The sequence below is a fragment of the Gossypium arboreum genome, chromosome 10, assembly GCF_025698485.1.
Source record: "Gossypium arboreum isolate Shixiya-1 chromosome 10, ASM2569848v2, whole genome shotgun sequence".
Lineage (NCBI taxonomy): Eukaryota > Viridiplantae > Streptophyta > Magnoliopsida > Malvales > Malvaceae > Gossypium > Gossypium arboreum.
The window spans coordinates 118,537,521-118,561,626 of NC_069079.1; the positions used below are offsets into that span (position 1 = coordinate 118,537,521).

General features: G+C 32.4%; 1 pseudogene; it reads right to left on the reverse strand.

The window, feature by feature from the left end:
* Window positions 1–7,043: 7,043 nt before the first annotated feature.
* On the reverse strand, window positions 7,044–18,642 carry LOC108487645 (6,7,8-trihydroxycoumarin synthase-like; annotated as a pseudogene).
* Between the last annotated feature and the right edge of the window lie 5,464 nt (window positions 18,643–24,106).

Here is a 24,106-nt window from a genome sequence, read left to right on the forward strand (position 1 = left end):
TCAGACCATTTATTGGTCATTCCTCACATTACATACATATGAATTTTGTTGCATGCATCCATATCTGACTCTTGACAATGCCATCACCCCTTTTTTTTGCTAAGCGTAAAGAATTCATTAATAAGAAATAAAATAACCCCCTCAACAAAGGAGCAGGGTAAAGGTCCAACCAAAAGTGACAAGCCGACCGGCGGCAAAATCAAAGGAAACCGCAGTACAAATCAGCCAAAACAGCAAAAACATAACAGAAAGAAAGAGACGAACAGCCATAGAAACCACAGATTAACGAAACAATCACAACCGCCCCATGAACATGCATCGTCGAGCAAAGCATTCTTGAAGTAGACTTATTCATAAGTAGAATTATTGGTCCAAGTTTAAAGACGCTTAAAAATTGAAAGGGTTTGGGAAAAACAATAAACTTAAAAATGGATATAAAAATAGATTAATTTTATTTAAAATATTGGTCGAATTCAGAATCCAACATTTAAGGCTTGAGTTTAACGGGTTAATTGTATGTACGAATTATGTTACATTTAATTATTTCTAAAGGTTTTTCATAAATTTTATAAGGGTCACGAAATTAAATAATATTAATGTATAAGCTTAATTTAAAACGTGATAATTGATGTTAGATTGGATTTAAATAAACAACATTTTAAAATTATTTTTAAAATATAAATATTATAACAGTTAATTGTATGTTTTAATTTAATTTCAATTATCAATTATTGAATATAGATTTTAATTAACTTTAAATATTATGAGCACTAAATAATTTATTATAAAGTTATAAAATATATATTTTTAAAAACAGTTTTAAAATTTACAATGAATTATTTATATAACTAGTTTTGTATCATGTGCGATGCACATATTGCTATTATATTTCATAAAATTATTATTATTTAAATAACAATATATTAATTAAAAATGTTAATGAAATATTATTTAAAATTATAAATAACTTAAAAATATACTTAAGCTTAATATATAATAATATTTAAAACGAAAAATAAAAAATTGTATGCAAATAATTTATTTATATATATAACCAATAATTTTTGTTCCTTCAACATTGTAAATGTCTGGCATGACAAATCAAATTTGAAAAATATTGCTACAACATTAATATAAAATAGCATTCTAAAACAATTTATTTTTGAATAATTTAATTTAAATCAAAATTTATATAGTAAGAGATACATATTTTTAAAAATAGTCAAGAAAAGGTCATTATACATGAATTTATTACGTGTATAAATTATTTAGAATATAATAAATAGTTTTTATCCGTACGATACATAAATAATTTATAGTTTTAAAATGAGTATTTTGTAGATATTAATTTTATTTTAAATTAATGGCTTTTTGAAGAGAAATATAATTAATAGTTGTATCTGATTTGAAATGTGTGATTACATGTGAATAATACAAATAAAATGAGCAAATAAGTATGTTAAAGAATGGAAATTTAAATATGGTAAAATTATATTAAATTAGGAATTGTTCTACCTACTATGAAGCTTCAATCATAAAATTTAAAGAGTAGAATTTTTTTTCCACGTTAAAAGCTGAATTTTTTTTTCAACCCCTTCCAACTTTGGACCTTGGGCAGCTGCACTTCTAAATTACACTATGCCGTGCTTGATTGTAGGTTAGAACAGCAAGAGAATAGATAATGTATGAAATAAATAAGTAAAAGTGCAACACCTTGAATAATCTATTCTTGTTTCTGTAAATATTTTTTATAAATGTATATTTATTTCAATGGTTAAGTGTTCTAAATGTGTATGTGAGGTTTTGGGTTCAAGTTTTTTCTTTGCCAAATTTTGTTATTTTTCTAATCTAAGCCTTTCTCTTGTTGGGAGGGCTTATATATAATTGTCTGTTAATTTATATTAGAATGAGCTTGCTGATTTAAGTGGTAAGGGGGTTGTTGTGTTGGAGGTCTTGTGTTCAAAAGTTAGGGAGGTTATCAGATTTCTGATTTGTTAGTTTTTGTTTTCTTTTTCCCAAAACTCCCCTCCTGACTTTTTTTCTCTCTTCCCTTATCTTCCATTTTCGATTTTTGTTCATTCTTCTTCAGGTTACTGTTGTTTTACTCGTTCAACTGTTGTTACTACGATTTTCGGTTTGGTAAGTGAAGTTGAGTTTTTGTTATTGTATGGTTTTTAGAATTGTGGGAAATCTTAATGTTAGCCGATATATGATAGTAATCGTTGAATTCTGTGGCGTAGGAGAAGGCAGTGAGGTAGTGGTTGTGACTCCAACGGTTTAGATTACGGATTGTGATCGTTTTAGCGGTGGTAAGTTTTTGGTCGTTGATCAATTTAATTTTTGTTAACTCAATTTTTGGTTGCTAAAGGGGTTGGATATTCTGTTTTGAGGTGCTAGTGGTCTCGGGAGTATTTTTGTAGCAAAACTGAAATAGGTGTGTACCCAACGCAGAAAAACAAGCTTCAACGAAAGCTGAAAAACCACACAGGCGTGTGCCAAGCCGTGTGGTAGACCGTGTGCGAGACACGACAGTGTGGTCGACGAAGGCATGGCGATGCGCAAGACACGACCGTGTAGTGGCCAAAGTGTGGCCGTGTGAGCCACACGGGCTAGGCAAAGTTGGGTGTGTGGGCCCACATGGGCATGTAGGCCTATATTTTTGAAAATTTCCCTCGGGTAACATAGGTCATTTTGATCTACTGTGGGCCTACCGTAGGGTCGGTAAGGGCTAACCAAACCTTAATTTTATGTGATTTGATATTAGGACATTACTAAGTATGACTGTCTATTCTGCTATCTGTATATCTAATATCTGTTCATAAGCATGTTGAGCATGTCTAGTATGTTATTCTGTATATGTTTTTGTATATGATTTTGGGGTGGGATTTGTATATGAGGAGGAAGCTTTCTGTACGATGATCATTGCCTATATTTTGGCAACTTGGCTGCAAATTATCTGACATGTGTCGTAATGATACGATATGGTGTGTAGGGATGGGTGAGTGTTTTTAACCCAACATGGTGTGTTGGGATGATCGGAGATGGTGTGTAGAGGATGGGGTAGGATTCTGTATATCTGATTCTGTTTACTGTATCTGAAAAGGGCATGAGCCTGATTTTGTATCTATATGTTTGCATGTTTAATTTTGTTGGGTTACACACTGAGTTTATGAAAACTCACATCTGTTTGTCTGTTCTATTCAGGTAATCCTCAGACTTAGGTGGATCGGTGTGACGGAAACTTAGCGGTGACCACTCAACCGTAAACAGTTTAAACTTGGCAAATTATAGCTTTATTTATGATTTGGTTTTTATTCGAGAGTTTGTAATTTCTGGGACTCTCTAGACTTTATGATTTTTAACGGATGATTTTTGGATTGTTGATAATATGCATGCTTTGGTAAAAATTTTATGAAAACGACGGTTTTTACGAAAAAAAAGAGAGAGGTTTTTTTAAAAATTACGAATCGGATTTCTAAAATGAAACGGGTTGGTTAAACTTCCGTTGTAAAATAAGTTTCCGGTAAATAAATAAATTAATTAACGTTTTCGAAAATGGTTATAAAGTATATGAGTTAATAAACTGAGATGATTTTACGTAACGACTCCATTTTCTAAACCCATTCTCTATGACATCTCCGGATTCGGTCATAACGTCTAGGCCAGTTTGGGGTACTGTTACAAAAAGTATGTAGTGTATTAATATAAATATTATAATAAGTAAAAATAAGAGTTGAATTTTGTATTAATTGTAATTGATTACACGCTTTCACATTTAGACGAAATAATATTTTAATGAAATCACATTTTTTAAGTTAAAATATTCATAACATTAAAACTAATATTAATATCATACAACAAAACTAATTGTTAAAAAGGAATAAATAACATAATATTACTTAAATTATTTGAATTTTAAATTAGATTCGGTTTCTTTTATGCATTTATAATTGAATTTATATTTATTAATTTTAAAATATTTTTAAAAATATGTAAATAGATAATAAAATATTTTAGTAAAGAATTATAGTTTGAATTGATATGAAAGAAAAAATATATGCAATATCAATAAAAAATTGCAATGTAGGTTCGAGTCGCGCTAATTGTGTTGGTTGTTTAGGCTTTGTCCTGTTATTGAAATTTACAAAAAAAAAAAGTTGTTCATGTCAGTTTGGAGTCTAATACTATGTAACATAATATATGTATATGATATAATATTAGAGCTGATCATGGGTCGGGCTGGATCAATGGAAAAAATCATATCCATTTTCTAGGTTTGATCTCGGTCTTGCTTTGCTCAGTATTAATTTTTTAGATTTTTTATAAAATAAATATAAAAATATAATATATCAAATAGATTAAAAACATTAAAATAAATATTTTCTAACAAATTAAAAATACATAATATAAAAAATATTTATACTTAAATAACAATAATATAGCAACTCAACAAGCAAAATTATCAATAAAACAAAGAGTTATATGATATTCAAAGATTATCTTTTACAAAGCAACAAACATTATTTTGACAATATTTGTGTTGTTTTATAATTTGATAAATCTTAAAAGTTACATACATATAATGAAAATTATAATATTTAAACCCAAAACATCGTACTTTTTGATATTTCTAGTTTACAACTTTAACCAAATCCACATTTGATCTTTATATCAAATTTTGGTTTGATAACAATTTCGCCACTAACATTTACATATTTTGTTAAAATGACCACGATTGTATTTTTAAGTCTTTTTGGTCTTCAATCTTTATTTTTTAAATTATTTTTTAACAGATTTGTTGAAAGTACCATTTAAAAGTTAACGAATGATGTGGAATTTCATACATGAAGTATTTTTAATGAGATGTAATTTATTACTTAGATAACTTAATAAAATAATTACATGTGAAAATAATAAAATAAATAATTCATGAAGTTACAAAAACAACTCTTAATTTAAAGAAAATAAATGTAATTATCTAAAAGAGTTTTAAAATGAATTCACACATTCAGTTTTTGATTTGATTTATTAATTATCTTTTGAAACATCTCAATAAACAAATACACTCATTTTGAAACTTTTTTTAAAATAATTAAGTTTATTTTCTTTAAGCTAAGAGTTATTATTATTTTAATTTCATGTATGATTTATTTATTTCATTATTTTTCATATGTAATTATCTATTGGGTTACCTAAGTAATAAATTACATCTCATTAAAAATATTACACGTATGAAATTCCATATCATTCTGTTAACTTTTTATAATCCTTCCATCAAATCTATTAAAAATAAATTTGAAAAAAATAAATGTTGATGGCAAAAAAGACTCAAAATATAATTAAAATCATTTTGACAAAATATGTAAATTTTAGTGTCTAATTTTTATTAAACCCAAATTTTTTATAATTTTTATCAAAATCTAATTTGGACCCATCAATCAAATTACGAAATTATTACATATCTTATACCATTACTTATTTCATTAAATCCAAAATTATTACATCTCTATTCTATTTCTAGCAAATAATTATTAATTTCCCATTCTAGTTCATTCCAACAAATAAAACAAATGTGTACCTGATAATAACCTCGTGGCGCTCTTTTCGGTTTCAGAGATGATAGTAAAGCCAACTATTAAAGCTGAGAACCACCCGCGAACCCAAAAAAAATAAAATAAAATAAAATAAAATTATTGAATCGATATTAAATTTTAATTTTTATAATAATAAAAGTATAATTTTATTGTTTAAATAATTTATATTTTTACAATTTTTAAAAATTAAATTAAATTTTTATTATTTTAAAAAACATCAAAATGTAAATTTATTTTTATCAATTTAAATTTTAAAAATTTAAAGAATGAATAAAATCTTTCCATTTTAGGCATGGGGCTACACCCAAATTCAGTAGTTTAAGGGCCCCTTGCAGACAATAGTATAGAACCAATCAGGAGAAACGACGTGATTTCTTTTTGTTTAGATATTATAGTAACCCATTCGTTTCCAAATTCGAATGGATGCTGTTTTACTTTAGTAGATAATAGATTTAAATTCAGATAATGTATTTAAAAAATAGAAAATTAAATATAAAAATAATAGATGTAAAAATAGAGACAAGAAAATTTAATATTTTATGAAAAATTTAGAATCAAATATGGAAAAGGAAACAGAATAACATTAATATTAAATTCTCTTTTTATATCTCTATTTTCATATCTATTATTCTTTTCTTAATTGAAAACTCTAGTCATCGTGATTAATTGTCCTTTTTATTTTTATTTTTATTTTATTTTATTTTATTTCTTTTCCTTCTTCTCAATTGAAAACTTTAGTTGTTGTACTCAATAGTTACTGATATTATTTACGGTGACCTTTCGTGTCGATTTTGACACTAAAAAAGAGATTTCCTCCTTCACATTGACTTCTATGGTTCAGATCTCCTAGTAGCTGTCAACTTCAAATCTTCTAAAACAATAATTAAAACTTTGAACTACACTTTCTACAATAGTTTTTTTTAGAAAATATCATCGATACTGATTGACATGATAACGACACCTTACAAAAATATTTTTTAAAAAATTTTAACGAATGTTGCCTGACATATCGGTGGCACCCAAAAAAAAGTTTTCTAAAAAAAATTTCTCCATTAAATTTTTTAAAAAATAAAGGCTGATGCTATTGACAAAGTGACGGAATCCAAAATTTTTATTATTATTAAAAAGCTGATGATTGGGTTATTATTGGGGGTAGTGCCGCCAGTGTGTCAGGGGCACTGACAGACACTATGGAGAACGAGTCATTTTCATACATAAATTTTGACTTGAATTATTTTCGTAAATAATTAATTATTTTGGGCCAATTGGGTAAAAAAACGTCAATTATAATTCTAATTTTCATGTTTCATATCAAAATCAATAACACTCTCCTTCCATTCTTCGTGTATTCAAATGAGATGGTAGCTTGACAAAGAAAGGGAATGCAATTGTGTACCCTCATTTACAAGTGACTCCACTAAATTGAAACTCGAATTCAGACATAGCAGGTTCATTAAACATGCATGGTGTTACTACAACCTTTGATAAGCGTTTTAGGATATGGTTGAAACAGTACAATGTGCGAACTAGAGCAATTAAGCAGCAAATAAGTCACTATAACGATACATCGATTAATCATAAATCTTTCTAGCGATAAGGATAAGATTATTTTTTTTAGCACAGCAAGACCAAGTACAACATCAAAGTCCAAATCTTCTTTATTCATCCCAATTGGCATTTCCCAATCAAACTTGTAATGAATATCAACAATGGTAAGCTCCACTTTTGAAACTCCTATACGCATTCCTGGGTAAACCCTTCTACCCGCACCAAACGGTTAGAACTCAAAGTTCTGTCCATTGTAGTCAATGGAGTTACCAAGGAACCTTTCAGGCCAAAACTCTTTTGGGTTTTTCCAAACTTTGGGATCTCTTCCTATTGCCCATGCATTCACATACCAAGGTTTAGAAGGTATTTAATACTGTTAGAGTATAGAGGTACTCTGTTATTATCAAGTTGTTAGTTTGTTAAGTCTGTTGTATTCAAACTAATAGATTGTTAGCAGTAGTTACTAGATAGCAGTTAGTTCATTCATCTATAAATACCTCAAGTGTACTATTCAAGGGTGGTCAAGAGATAATACAGTACAGTGTTTTTCAATTCTTTAATTTCTGTTTTTAATACTTAATCTAGCTTAGTTTTCTTTTACCTGAGATCTCAACATGGTATCAATTGCCTAACAGTGCTGGGACCTGCTTCACATTCTCATCCATGAACACTACGGCCTTCGCTGAATCTGCTTTTGTAGAGCCTAGATATCAGGCTTTCACCAATGCGAAGCTCATTTATTCGTTTCCTCGCTATGAAATGGTAAAATTAGATGATAGCAATTTTATTCAATGGAAGCAGCATATTAAACTTATCATTGAAGGAAATGAGTTAGCTGGATTTTTTAACAGTACTGTACCTCCTCCGCTGCGATTTCTGACATATTTAGAAGGCTTTCTCGTGTTGAATCCAGATGCTTCGGCATATCTTCAACAAGATAGGTTATTAACTTTCTGGCTTCTTTAAACCATTTCTCCTTCATTACTAATGTCGTTTACAGAGGTTCGTTCAGCCTGTTATGTGTGGACCACTGCCACGTGCTTATTTGCTACTCTCATCGATGCGAAGCTCTCCTGTCTCCGTCACGATCTCCTTTCTCTTAAGAAAGGTATTCTTTTGATTAAGGATTACATAGCCAAGATTCAAACCACTAGTACTTTGATTAAGGCCTCGGGATCTAGGATCTGGGAGGTAGAGAAGGTAGAAATCGCTCTTGCAGGTTTACCTCTGAAGTTCGACGCTGTTATCACCTTAGCATCGTTCTCAACGGAGCCACTGCCATTCTAATGTCTCGTTAACGTGTTGATTAAGTACGAAAGCTGTCAGCTGCGTGCGGTTCACGAAATCCCTCTCTATGCCAATCTACTGGAATCTGGTCAGTCACTGGGTGATTCGGTGCATGGTGGTTATCCACCATTTGGAGGTTGCAAGAGAAGGTTCCGATCTCGCACTCAGTGTCAAATTTGTGGATGTTTTGGACACGTCGCTCAGAGGTACTATTACCGATATAATCGGCACTATGATGGCCTGCCACCAGTGGATCGCATGTTCAATCGGGCCGATTGTTCTGGTCAAAGTATGGTCAATGGTTTATTCATCGGCTTCTCTGCTCAGTTGTCGTCTTCGGGGTTTCCTTCGATGGTGCCGCAAGATCGTTCTAATGGGGAGCCTCACTGGTTCTTTTATGCGCCGTATACCTCCAACAGTGTATAATAGGGTTTCTAACCCTTTTATTAATTGTGATGATAAGACAAGTTGGGTTGTTGGGCCCCACGGTGGGTAAAAGTCATTGACATTTGGACGAGAGTCCACTTATGCGGCTACAGGAAGGTTTCGGCCGAATGATGTTTCTTTTGAGCCTCTCATGCGTGATTGACGTTATAGCCCACATCCAAATGTTGCGAGTGGCTTTGGGCCGCATGAAAATTCCTTACCAGCTGGGTTGCCTTTGAATAATTTTGGGCTGCATGGTAATTTTTTACCAGCTGGGCTGAATACTAATAATGTGGGGGTTGCACCTCTTTGTGGTTTTGGACACGAACTTGGGCTTTCTGGTGCTGGTGTATTTAACCAGTCTGGGCCATTCGTTTCTTGGCGAACCAAACCACGAGCTCAGGTTTATACTGGCTCCGATCCCTGTATTAGGCTCTTGCATATACCTGATATACATGCATCTGATGTACCCAACACTTCAGGATCTAATGTGAATGCCACTCAGTTGGGTCTAACTTTGATGATTCTAACTCTTATGTTCCTCTACCAGTTGGTACTGCCTCATGGTATCCTGATTTTGGGGTGTCGCACCATGTATGTCGCGACGCGTCTGCACTGAATGGTTCTACACCTTATTTAGGTAACTTTTCTCTTTTAATGGGTGATGGTACTCCGACTAAGATTTTATCTGTTAGGAATTCAGTATTACCTACTCAGTATAAATTGCTTCAGCTATCTAATATTTTATGTGTACCAACTATATGGAAAAACCTCATGTGTGTGTTTCAGTTTGCCACTGACAATGATGTCTTTTTTAAATTTCATCCGACATATTGTTTTATCAAATACATCCAGACTCGGGAAATATTTTTGAAGGGTTATATTCATGATGGGCTCTATCACTTCTCTTCGCCCACTATGCATGCTTTGTCTCTTGTGGGTCCCTCTATTACTAACATTAGGCTTCCGGCTCAGATCAGCAGTTGTGACATTTTTACTCTATGGCACAAGCATCTTGGTCATCCATTTACCTTTGTAGTTAAGAATGTTTTAAATAAGTATAGTATTGTTTTCAATAAAGATTGTCTTGATACTGTTTGTACTGCTTGTTAAAAAAGGAAGTCACATAAACTCTCCTTTTCACTTTCTAATACTGAATATAATAAACCTTTTGCCTTGGTGGTCTCCAATTTATGGGGACCTGTGTTTGTTGTTTGCGGCCGCAACTGACATTAAGTCTCGTTTATTGACATGTGCACTTGTTTTACCTGGATATATCTTATTCGTCAAAAGTCACAGGCGGTCGATTTCTTTGTTCAGTTTCAGCAATTAATCAAAACTCAGTTTGGGAAAACTATTAAGCAGTTTTAGAGTGATTGGGGAGAAGAGTTTTGAGCATTCATGTCTGTGCTGGCAACTCAAGGGATAATTCATCACTTAACCTGTCCACATACGTCAGAACAGAACGGGGTGGCTGAGTGCAAACATCGGCATATTGTCGACATGGGTATCACGATTTTGGCTCAAAAAAATTTGGGGGTACAACTCATCAATTGACTCCCTACCTCGGTTCTTAAAAGATATTCTCCATTCAAGATGTTGTATGGTCACGATCCTACATATGATCATTTACGCATCTTTAGGTGTTGTTGTTTTTCATGTTTGAGCCTTTTTCTACGTTACAAATTGGATTTTCGATCTCAACCTTGTACATTTTTAGGGTATAGTTCCCAACATAAAGGATACCAGTGTCTCACACCAGATGGCAAAATCATAATTTCTCACCATGTTATTTTTTATGAACATCATTTTTTGTTTCCTTTGACTGCTACAGGCAGATCCTCATCTTCTGGTCACTCTCTCTCTTCAACATACGTTCCTCTTGTCAAGCCTATTTGTTCTCGACCTTTGGAGCCTTTCTTTGCTCAAACTCTTGAGTTTTCATCACCTCCTGAGTTCTGTCCCTCCACTTCTGCAAATTCTAGAGATACTATGGGTTCAACCTTTGAGCTCCGTTCTGTTCCTTGTCTACCTGACGGCAATTGTAATGACAGTTCACCCATGGTTCCTTCTGGAAGTGCTGATCCTCTTACTATTCCAATAAATACTCCTCCAATTCCTTTTGAAAGTGCAGGTCCTCCTACCATTCTAACGAATACTCATCCGATGGTTACTTGCTTAAAAGCTGGTATCTTTAAACCCAAGGCTATGACTGTTGAAGCTGTTGAACCGTACACGATTGAAGAAGCTTTCTCTACTACTGAATGGTGTGATGCTACTCAAGCTGAGTACGATGCCCTCATGAGTAACTCCACCTGAAAACTTGTTCCAGTACCTACTCATCGTAAAGTGATCGGCTGTAAATAGCTTTTTAAGTCTGATGGCACAATCGCCCATCGGAAAGCTAGATTAGTACCTAAAAGATGTTCTCAGGTACTTGGGTTTGATTTTAAAGAAGCATGTAGTCCGGTAATAAAACCTGCTACTGTTCAAATCATTTTATCTGTTGTTGTTACCAAAGGGTGGCAACTTTGTCAGGTGGATGTAAATAATGCTTTTTTGAATGGCGATCTTACTAATGAAGTGTTTATGTAGCAATCTCCTGGGTATGTTCAGTATGACTCTAATGGTAAACCTTTGGTCTGTCGTTTGAAGAAGGCTTTGTACGGGCTACGACAAACTCCACGTGCTTGGTTCGACAAGTTGAAGTCTTTTCTACTCTCTTCTGGATTTCTTTTGTCCAAATCTGATGCATCCTTACTCGTTAAAGTTACGCCATCCCTCACTCTTTATGTTCTTGTGTATGTTGATGATATTATTATTACTGAAAGTGAGCCTACCTGTATAAATTGTTTTGTTCAATAGTTGAATAAGGAGTTCTCCCTTAAAGATATGGGTGATCTCCATTATTTCCTAGGTATCGAAGTTCCTCGTTCTGCTACAGGGTGCCTTCATCTCTGCCAAAGAAAGTATATCCATGATCTGCTCAATAGAAGCTCTATGACTTACGCAAAGAGTGTTCATGCTCCGATGATTAGTTCATCTCCCCTCTCTAAAGATGATGGGGAACCTCTTTATGATCCTACTGAATACAGAAGCTTAGCCGGTGCATTACAGTATGTGGTCTTGACTCGACCTAATATTGCCTACACTGTAAATCATATATGTCAGTTCATGCATGCGCCCATTACTGTCCATCTAGTTGCATTAAAACGGATTTTTCGATATTTATGTGGTACTCTTGATTATGGAATTATTTTTGGACCGTCCGATTGACTTTCATTAGTTGGATATGCTGATGCTAACTGGGGACTGGATTTTGATGATCGTCGTTCTACGACAGGTTACTGTGTGTATTTTGGGCACACTCTTATCTCCTGGTGTTCTAAGAAAAAACAAGTCGTCTCGAGGTCTACAGCTTAAGCTGAATATCGGAGTCTTGCTGCTACGACTAGTGATATTGCCTGGCTGGTCTCGTTACTACAAGAATTACAACTTCAAACTGTTGATCGGCCTACTACTTGGTGTGATAATTCTAGTGCCGTTGCTGTAGCTGCTAACCTTGTCTTACATTCCAAGTTCAAACATGTCGAACTTGATCTGTTCTTTGTGCGTGAGAAGGTTGCTGATGGTTCTATTGTTGTTGGTGAAGTTCCTGCGTGTGACCAAGTTGCTGACATTCTTACCAAGCCACTCTCTACTTCATCTCTTGCTCGGTTTCGTAGTCTTCTTCGGGTGTTGCCCGTCGGGAAGATGGGTGAATGTTGGAGTATAGAGGTACTCTATTATTCTCAAGTTGTTAGTTTGTTAAGTCTATTGTATTCAAACTGATAAATTTTTAGCAGCAGTTACTAGATAGCAGTTAGTTCATTCATCTATAAATACCTCAAGTGTACTATTCAAGGGTGGTCAAGAGATAATATAGTATAGTGTTTTTCAATTCTTTAATTTCTGTTTTCAATACTTAATCTAGCTTAGTTTTCTTTTACCGGAGATCTCAACAGATACCCACCTATGTTGCAGTTTCTGAGTGTTTCTCGTGGCAATAACATTGGATCGTTGGATGCAATCTAAATGTTTCTTTTACGACAGCTTTTAGGTAAGTTAAACCTTGAACATCATCTTCATTTACAAATCCTTTTTTCCCAACCAAATCCCTTACTTCCGCTTGAGTTTTCTTCAAACATTCTGGGTTTTTCATCAGGGCAATCATGACCCAAATCACAGTGGCTGCGGCTGTGTCAGTTCCAGCAATAAACACGATCTACATAACAAAGAAAGTAAAAGAAAAAAAAAACATGGTTATGTTATATATGTGCATAAAGTGTGAAGCTAATGATAAAAAAGAAAGAAAGAAAGTGAAGATGAGATGACCATAAGAATAACTTTTATATGATCTATGGTAAGTTCAAATAATGGAAACTCACGATCCATCCTTATTCGTAGTAACACGTCAAGTAGGTCTTCTTCCTGTGGTATTAGCCTATTCGGATCAAGATGTTCATCAATGAGTTGCTGGTAGAAGGTATCATGTTCTTTTGAATGCTTTTTCAAGACGAGTGAGAGGCTTGGAATCAACCGATTATTGGTTTTTTTTTTTTCAACCAGGCGACCTACTTCGTCTTCTCGGATGGGACGATACTTTTGCACTCTGCTAAAGAGATGTACAACACAAAGTTTCCTCATCTCCTTCCAATAGTCCGTGTATGGTGAAAAAGCCAAATCCAAGGCGTTGTAAGATAATCTCATAGCGCCACGTAGACTATGCCTGCTGCAAAAGTCGAGGTCATGGGTTTTCAAAACCGCTTCAGCCATTTTTGCTGAAGAAACTACAAGCGTTGGCTTAAATCCAAATCGCAAGGACATAAGAGGACCATAGTTTTGAGAGAGTTTCCAAAGGAAAATATGAGGGAGGAGTGAGTTATCAAGCATCAGCATATGTAAGTGACCAATGAAGGGAAGACCTGGAGGGCCTGGGGGAAGATGATTAAAATTGCCATTGTTGCTAATGCTCTGTTTTAGCAGAACTATGAACAGCCATTCTGTTCCACCAATCTGTTTGAAACTTGAGGGAAAAATTTACAATTAGATGAGCATGTATTTAACATGCAGTTCTCTATTCTGTATGAAGTTGACAATGTGCGACTCTTTCGGTGTTCATGGGCTTTGGTTAACTGGTGGAGTAGATATCTTTTTTACTAGTACTAATTCCTTTAATAAGTTTGATGTGATTAATCAATTAATCGAGAATTAATTTAATTAAAATAATTTTTATATACAAAAAAGCAACAAATATTAATATTTTTATTTTTTTATATATTTAAATAAAATAATAATATGACAAAATTTAAGCTTAAAGTACATGAGATTTAAACATAAATGTTATAATCTAGTTATTTATTTATATTCATACTAGTATAAAACATTTGATTGAATTTTGAATTTCGAATTTTAATATCATTTGATTTATTGACGTCAACTAAACAACGAAATGATGAAGAAAATCAAAATTAAATTATAATAAACATATCAAATAAAGGTAAAAATGTTATCTACTATAAAAAAAATAGTTTAAAAATCACCATGTAAGCATAAAGATGAAGGAAACTGGTTTCTCGAGTAAGTAGATACGTTGTTGGTCATGATTGTATGAAATTGAGATAACATGTTATTTGTATTTTTTAATAATTTAATATTATTTTAGTATTTTTATTTTGAAAAAAATTAAATTTAACATAATTTGTTGAAATTTAGGATACAACGTTGAAATGACATTAAATTATTAGAAAATGATACAAATGACATAGTATTCCAGTTTCATATAATCCTTTCTCTTTAGTCATTAACCTAGTTTTAACCGGGATCAACCTTAAACCTTAAAAGTCAACTTGTTTTAAAAGGTTAAGATAAATTTTAAAATTATAAATAAATTTTGGTTTAATAAGAAATTTGATACATGAAGTTTGATTTGGTGTAATTATACACATAAAATTTTGGTTGTGGTTTTGACTGCCTATAAACATGTTATCGTTTATAGTATAAATATCACACCAAAAATATATTGAATTAAATTGGCGGTGTCCGCAAGCGTAGGGTCAAATTGTAATATAGTCAAGTTTACAATAAAACATTGGTAAGTACTTCAAGGATCATACTCAAGGGATTGCGAATTGGAGAAACTATTATTAAATTAATTACTGACTAATCGAGTCACAAATTAGTATTGTGAATCCAAATCAAAATATTAATTAAACTAATTAAATTACTTAACCTAAATTAACCTAATGGAATTTCCTATTCCTAGTGTCGATAATGTGAGCCTCTAGCCTATGATTGATTAAATCTCTAATTATCTAATTAAATAATTAATTACCTTATATTGAGTTATTTATCACCCTTAGCCAAGAATGCCCTTCTGATCTAATCTTCACTAAGGATTACCACCTAAGTCACCCTTTGGGTCTTTTCCTAGGCATACAGATACCCTTCCGGTCTCTCCGCTTGGAACAAGTTATACATGACAGGATACTCTTCCGGTCTCACCGATCTCAATGTTCTATCAAGGGCGTCACTTCCTAATAATCTTGAATAAAAAAACAATTTTAGATAAAGAATCACTTAACAGATAAATTAGTTTAATAATCAAATCATGTGAGATATAAATAAAGGACAATAATCTATTTTAATATTCATACAACGATTAATTGGTCAGATTAATGGAAGATAAATAAAAGAATAGAAGATAAGAGTTAAAAGAATGCTCATGAATATATATATTGAAGTGCGGATTCGGAGCAATCTCCTCTCGCGGTTGTCTTCACATCAGAATAGAAAAGTTCCGACTACACGAATATGAAAAGAAAAGAAAACTAAAAATTGAATAAAATTGTCTCCGTCTAAAACTACACACAATTCCGATGACCCTAAGGTTGCTTATATAGACAACAGGCTACTTGGTGGCCACTCAACCTTAGATACATTTAGATACCAATTAATGCAATATTTTGATAAATTCTATGGTCCAAAAATGGAAATATCCCAAGAGTTTTGTCCAAGGATTCAACTCCATTTTGGCCTACCATCATCACATCATCATGACGTGGGAAGACTCCTCGTCACAACGTCGACACCGTCAATTTCTTCCCAAGATCATCACGTCATCATGTCAAGAGGGAACTCCTCGTGACGACGTAGAGTGCTTTCTTGGCCTTGGCAGCTTCGTTGTTCTATTGGGCTCCCTTGTCTCATGGCCCGATCATCATTCCTTGTATTCTTGTACCTGAATTGACATCCTACACACTTAAATAGCCCATTATCACTCATGAGGCCCGAGTCGGCCTTACGGGTCATCGAAACAACAGAAAATGCGTAAAAAAACACTTATTTTATTAATATTTAGTTACTAACCTACTAATACTAAAAATATAAAAATTACTATTAAAATACCAAGAAAACAAACTCGTTAAGTGTAGAAATGACCTGAAACAACAACTACATTTGATGTTAGGTCAAGTTCAAATGTATACATAAAATTTTAATTTTGATTCAATTGTATGCTTTTAAAGAAATAATACATCGATTTATTTTTATATTTGATAAATGTAAATTATTGCATATGCGATAATTGTAATTTATCGGTAATTATATTAGTATTTTATGAAAATTAAATTAAATTAAAATTTTATATATAAAATTATACAAAAATCAAAATTTATGTATACCATTACATATTTGATCAAATTTCATATATTTATCCTAAAATATTAAAAATCATGGTAACCAATTCAATGGGGGTAAACGACCTAAAACCAAATTGTACGAAAAGTCTATTAAACTAATAAATATGCACAAAAGGTCTACTAGTGTAATTCCAGTTTTTTTATATCTAACTCTCAAATTAGAACCTGGCAACTCATTCCCTTTCATTTATAAAAGAAAAAAATGCAATGAAGAAAAGATGGGCCAAAAGCAATCAATCTCAATAATTAAACTATGAGCAGCCTTAAAAGTCACCTTGTGTTTTTTAAATTTTAATTTTTACAAAATGGTCTAACTTGTTTTAAATGCTAATTAGTTAAGAAAATAAAGAAAATAATTTAATTTAAGTATTAATTTTATATAAAAATAAAAATTTGTGTGTATATAGAATACATAAAAACTTAACATTTTATTGAAAAATAAATAATTTTAATATAATTATATTTTACTTTTCGTAATGTATTACTTATTAAAATATAAATATCTATATTATAAATAAAACTCATAGCTAAGTTGCTTGTCACAAGTTACGAGTGCACTAACTCGGTTAGGAAAAATATAAAATGACCTTATGTATTTAAAATAAGTTATATTATTTGAAAGTACTTTAATCTTTTAATTTAAAAACAATAAAATATATACATATGATGGGATTTGAACCCATGCCAAATGCATGAAAAAACTTTAAAATTTCCACACAATTAAAATTTTATTTTAATTTATTTATACATTTTAATTTTATTATGCACATTTTAATTGTATATCTATACTATTAATTAAACATGTGACTGGGTTGATGTAACACCCCCTAACCTCAAACCGTCACCGGAATAGGGTTACGAGATATTACTGGACTTATACACTAGAATTTATACAAAATCGAGTCATAAATTTTCATTACAAATCAAAACCTTTAAATTTCATCTTAAAGTCTCTAATATGGGCCTACGAGGCCCAATATATGTTTTAGAAGTGATTCGGAACTAAACTGGCAACTTTAGAAATTTTTCCTTAAAGATAGGGGCACACGCCCGTGTGGCCTGGGACATGGCCATATGGCTTGGGACATGGCCATGGGACCAGGCCATGGGCAGATTCTGACTTATTCATACGGCCTGGGCACACGCCCATGTGACTTGGCCGTGTGAAAACATGATTTTTGACCATTTTAAAGCTATTTTCACATGCTAAACACATCTATTTCATGCCCAAATATTTACTAATAGTTCTTAAATCAAATATCATTTATTATGCCATTCAAACTTAGCAAATATTCATTTATTCACTTCAATACCTCTTAAGAATTATGTACCACAATTCATATCAAAATTATACAACATTATCATACTAGTCAAACTCATGTAAGTTTAACTTCCAAAATATGCATATTTCATACCGTGCTTCAACAAACTTTCATGTTTATACACTATCATATACAAAATAACACCTTAACAACCTAGGTACATGCCATTTTACCAAAAGAAAAGTATTCACCACTTTGAGTCCGGGATTGGCTTGGATGCTGAGTCCTTAACTTTCTTTCGTACCTAGACCTGCGTACGGCAACATACCGTACGCTGAGTATACACTCAGTGGTATTTCTATAAACAAATACTTAAAACAATAATAAGCTATGTATATACATTGTAACATAACTTTTTATTTCATAATCTTATTAGCTTCATCACTTACCTTTAACTTATAGCTCTTAAATGTATTTAAACAAATTTTTTTATACTTTTCATATAATTCAATATCTTTCAATACTTGTATAACAGTCACAGTCACATAATTAATAGCAGTCAATATTTGTCTTTAGTACTTTCAATTACCCCTATTAACATAACTCGGACCTGGACGGATACACGGATCCAACCCACACACCGGAGATAATGTACAGTGTTTCATCAGCCGAAACCGGAATACACCGTAGGGTAACATTAACAGTAGCAGTAACAGTCATAGTCAGGTACAGAGTACCTCTTCGGAACGAATCCGGAACAGTCACAGTAGTCGTATAGTGTCTCATCGACACACAGTCAGAATATCCCTGAACACTTCCAATCCTATGGCATGCCAATTATATCCGACTAGTTCGACACTTGTTAATAGGGTGTACAAATCGTTACATTTCAATACAATAGCAGTAATAATTTCTATCATATCATTCATTATACATTCTAACTACTAAGAATAGCAATTACATTGTATTAAATCATTAAGCATAGTTTATAGAAATATAAACCGGATTTTTCGAGTTTACTCGATATCCTCGTTCACTTTCTCCTTTCCTTTTTTCGATGATGTTTCCGGTGCTACGTTGGCTACATAAAATTTAACATTTAAAATTATTAATATATATTATTTAATAACACACTCTTGTATTTCCATGTATCTTTTACTTAAATTCTAATTTAGTCCTTCCATCATAACCATTCTTTTTCTTCAAAACAAATCCTATATTTTCATCCAATTATCATTTTTAACTATTCCAACTCTTAAATTTACAGCATAAAACACTAATTATAACATCTTCTCAATTCAATCCCTATTATTGCAAGACCTATATTTTCTTTCACAATTTAATCCTTCTCCCACTTCTAACTTGAATTTCCATCAAATTAACACTTAATTATTCCATTTATTCAACTTAATCAACATCTAAAAATTCAATAACTTTCTAAATTTCAACATAACTCAAGTAGTATTCTTTCCTAGGATTTCATAAACATCAAAATTACAAGAAAAAGGATCAAATTGACTTACCAATCAAGCTTGAAACTCTAAAACCCTAAAATTTTCTTTTCTTTTTCTTTCTTTCTTTCCCTGCTCTGTTTCGTTTTCATTCTTTCTTTTATTTTATTTTTTATTTAATTACTTTATTATATTATATTATATTATTATAATATACTTTAATCATTTTATTATTTTCTTATAAAATAAGTAAATACACATGTTTATTACTGTGTACCATTTATATTTTTACACATTTTATTTATTTTTATCATACATTTTTCACCTTATGGCCTAATTTCTAATTTAGTCCCTTGGCTTTCCTACAATTTATAATTAAACCTTCACACTTTATTCAATCTAGTCCTTTCACTAAATTAGCCTTAATTCAAGCTAATTCACTTAATCAAAGTCTAATCAACTACACTGCTAGCTTCGTAAATATTTCTAATAAATATTTACGAATTCATTTTGCAAAAATATGACCCGAAAATTTCAATTTTTCCAATGACCTTAAAATTTGGGTCATTACAGTTGATGCCACGAGTTAATCGAGAAAAACTAATAAAAATAAAGATATACATATGGTGAGATTTGAACTCACATCAATTGGATTGGTAAAATGTTAAATTTACCACTGAACAAAAGCATCATTTCGATATATTTTATACATTTTTATTTTGATATGTAGTTAATTGAATTGGTGTCACAAATAAACTCAACACTAACTAATGATTGATGACAACACTATGATAAACAATTATAGTGCATTTAATATTGTTAATTTGATGTATTTATGTGTTTAAATTTTGTTCACTCATAATTTAATCTAAGTCTTTTTTTAATATTGTGCGTATTTCATCATTATTATGATTAGTTAGTTTCAAACCATTCGTTTTATTATTTATTATATGTTATTTTTAAATACATATCTATATTATATGTGTCATAATTTTCCTTTAGATAAATACAATTAATAATATTATTTTATTTCTTTTATTTTAATGTGTGAAATCCTCCTGTAGCAAGCCCAATTAGCCCGGGCCCATTTTACAACCCAACACCCCAATAACCCAAATTAAATACCCAAAACAAAAACCAAAGACCTAGGCCCAAACACAACCAAAACCCTAGCCCACTTAGCACTATCCCACAACCATCAAGAAAACAGAAAACCCTAGGTGCGCCGCACTTAGGTTTGCTGTCCACGCCTCTTTCGCGCCCCGGATGCCACTACCTCGCGATGTACGCTGCTCCACCGCACCACATTAGTAGCATGTTCGCTCATGTACTTGCAAATATACAAAGACAAGTTGTAAAGATTGGCTATAAAAGCTAACATACGGATTTTGTAAAATATATGGGAAAAAAAGAAGACAAGAAGAAATTCAAACATATTTTTCTCAAAAAAAAAAAAAGCAGCAAGCACCTGAAGAATAGAAAACCAACAATCGAGCAAAGGTCTTTGAGTTTTTTTTTATCTTTCCTTTTTTCATTTTCGAAACTTTTTACTATTATTGTTTTTTTTATTTTATAAAATTATTTACATATATTACATATTAAAAATACAAAAAAAGGGGGGAAATTTTACCTCGGCGACGGCAAATTGCGTGATTGAATCTAGATGGTCAACCTTTGAGCCTGGTCGGACTTCAGGCCTGCAGAGAAAAGGGGAGAGAAGGTTTCTGTTTTTTTCGAAGGAGGAAAGGAAAATAAAATTTGGTATTTATAGGCCTCTCAATACGGCGCCGTTTTGGGCCGAAGCATAGGCGCCAAAACGACGCCGTTTTAGCTTAGCCCGTGTGCGCGACCCGACTCGACCTGAGGATCTGCGTGTTTTCAATGGAGGGGCTAATTGCACATTTAGCATCTCTGCTTTTTATGATTTTACAATTAAAGTTATTTTTATTTCTAAATTTGCCCCACATTCTGCTGCGGTTTTAATTTGGTCCCCCTGGTAATGGTGCATTTTGGGAGAAGGGATATTTGCTTTTTTGGTCCCTCCCTATTTTGCACGTGTTTTAATTCGGTCCTTCCCCTCTCTTTTATATCTGATTTGGCCCCAAAACTTCTATTTTCAATTCAATTTAGTTCCTTTTGATTATTTTGGCTATTTTATTGTTAAATTAATTAATTTGAGTTTTATATTTATTATTATTATATTTATTATTATTTTTAGTATTATTATTTCTATTATTATTATTATTATTATTATTATTATTTTATCACTCTTGTCATTATTATTATTAGTATTATTATTACTAATATTTTTATTATCATTATTTTTTAAAACCATTTCACTCAATATTTCGCTAATTCATATGTTTATTTGTTCACTTTCAATTTAAATTAAATTCTCGCTAGAATTTTTTTGTTATTTCATTTATTATTTTATTTATGTCGTTTTATTTTATTCTTGTCCTCATTATTATTATCTTATTATATATTATCCTATTATGTACCTATTCATTTATTTATTTATGTCTTTATATGCTGTAACTTTATGTTATTCGTCTTATTATTGTATTTGTATTATCATTATTCGCCACGTATGACCATTTTCGTGTTTTAACTGATTTTCTATTTTAAATGTTACATTGATTTTATCTTTTAAACTTTTTTTATTTTTTACCCAAACTCATAACAAAGGATTTTTCAAATAAAGACAATATTCCGTGTTTAGAAATTCGAGAAATCCTGTCTTAACGTGCTGGGTTTCAGTTTTTCGTTTGACCAAATAACTAGATATCCTTTTAATTGCACGCTTTGGAAATCATGAGATGATGTCAGTTTTGAGGGCTTAAAATGTCGTATCTTAACGTATTGGATGTAGTATTTTATTCCTTCGAAACGAGTGCGTCTTAAATTCCAACTCGAGTTATTCAAACACTCTTTAAAAAGGATTGTATTTTAAAACTTTTCAAACTTTCGGCATTAGGACATTAGTTAATCAATTTGGTACCAATCTTGGGCATGACGAGGGTGCTAATCCTTCCTCGTACGTAACTGACTCCCGAACCCGTTTTTAATATCGTAGGCTAAAATTAATATTTTAATAAAACAAAATGTTTTATAAGGTGATCCGATCACACCTAAACAAAAAGGATTGGTGGCGACTCCATATTTTGTTTTAAAGTCGATCTCTTTTTTTCAAAATAAAAAAGGTTTTGACAGCTTGGTGACTCCACTAGAGACAGTGTCAAGCCGTAAATTGATTATTTTCTGTCTTTTTGTCGAAAATTGAAATTTTGGTTTTTAACATACGGTCATTTCATTGCATTTCATTAGTGTATGGTTTTTATCATTTTATTCATGTTTTTTGTATTTCAAGTTTTTATATCCCCTCGCATTGCATTGCATGAATGTTTGGTCATGCCTTTTTAAGTGGGAGTGAGAAACTACGCCTTCGTGAGGTTTTCACCTCCGCATGGGATAGTGGACTGCTTCTGAGATACATCCGTACTTATGTCTTCATGAGATTTTCATCTCCGCATAGCCATAGGGAAATGTATTCCCTTGAACTGATCTTGATCCATATGAGCCTATAATGGGTGAGGATCCGGGAATTTGCCAGTTCAGGTACCTTTACTCTAGAAATATAGTGAACCCTAAGAGTCCGCCCTAGATAGAGCTATGCTAAACCCTAGTGGTTACCCAGATAGGTGTTTGACTATTTTCTATTTGATTTGAATTTTAGTATTAGATACTAACTCGTTGCGTTTTGTTGTGGCTATGATTGCAAGTCATTTCATATTTAAGAGGTGTCGATTCCTGTTTAGTTACTAAATTAGAAAGCTTGTCATGGAGAACAAATTTCTTGATAAAGTGGAGGATAATAAGATTGTCCGTATATGGTCGAAGAAGATGCAACTTGAGAAAAGGGATAGCCTAGCTGAGGGATATATGTCGGAGTTGTGGGACTTCACTCATATCAGTGTGACACAAAATGAGTTCCAGAAATTGAGGGATATAGGGGCTCGTTAGGATGATGAGACTAAGCAGCAGTTTTATCATAATTATGGCGACCTACCCTACCTGCTCGACATTAAGGTGGACAAGCACTTGTTTTGGGCTGTGGCTCAGTTTTAGATCCCCGCATATAGTTGTTTCACTTTTAGGAAGGTGGACTTGGTGCCTACTGTGGAGGAGTATACAGCCCTGCTTCGTTGTCTAAAGGTTCAAGTTGACAAAACTTATTCTAGGGCCACTAATATCCCAAATTTTGTAAAGAAATTAATGAATATCACCGGGATGAGTGAACAGTGGGTTACAGCCTGAATTCAGCAAAAAGGTGATGGTTTCTTGGGTGAGTTTGAGGGACTTGATCGTAACACATTCAGATATAAAAAAGAAAGTTGGCGTCTTCACCTTGAGTATTTATGGTTTGGTAATTTTCCCCAAAGCTTTAAGGTATATAGATGAAGCAGTTGCCTGTGTCACACCGGTACCGGCAATTTTAGCTGAGACGTTTAGATCTTTGGGTGCATGTCGGAGGGCAGGTGAAGGTATATTCATTGGATGCATGCAATTATTGTTGGTTTAGTTCCATGTTCATTTTTGGAAGGTCGATAAAGTTTCTTACCTAGCTTTCTCTGAAGATTATTCCCCATTAAAGGAAGTAGCAGCTATGCCAATGAGGGACGACATATCAGAGGAAAGGTGGATGGCGATTCTTCAAAATCTCCAAGAGGAAGATGTTGAGTAGAAAGCCCATTGATGGTTCCCGATGAGATACTCTATCGGTGTGGGAGTTTTGACTG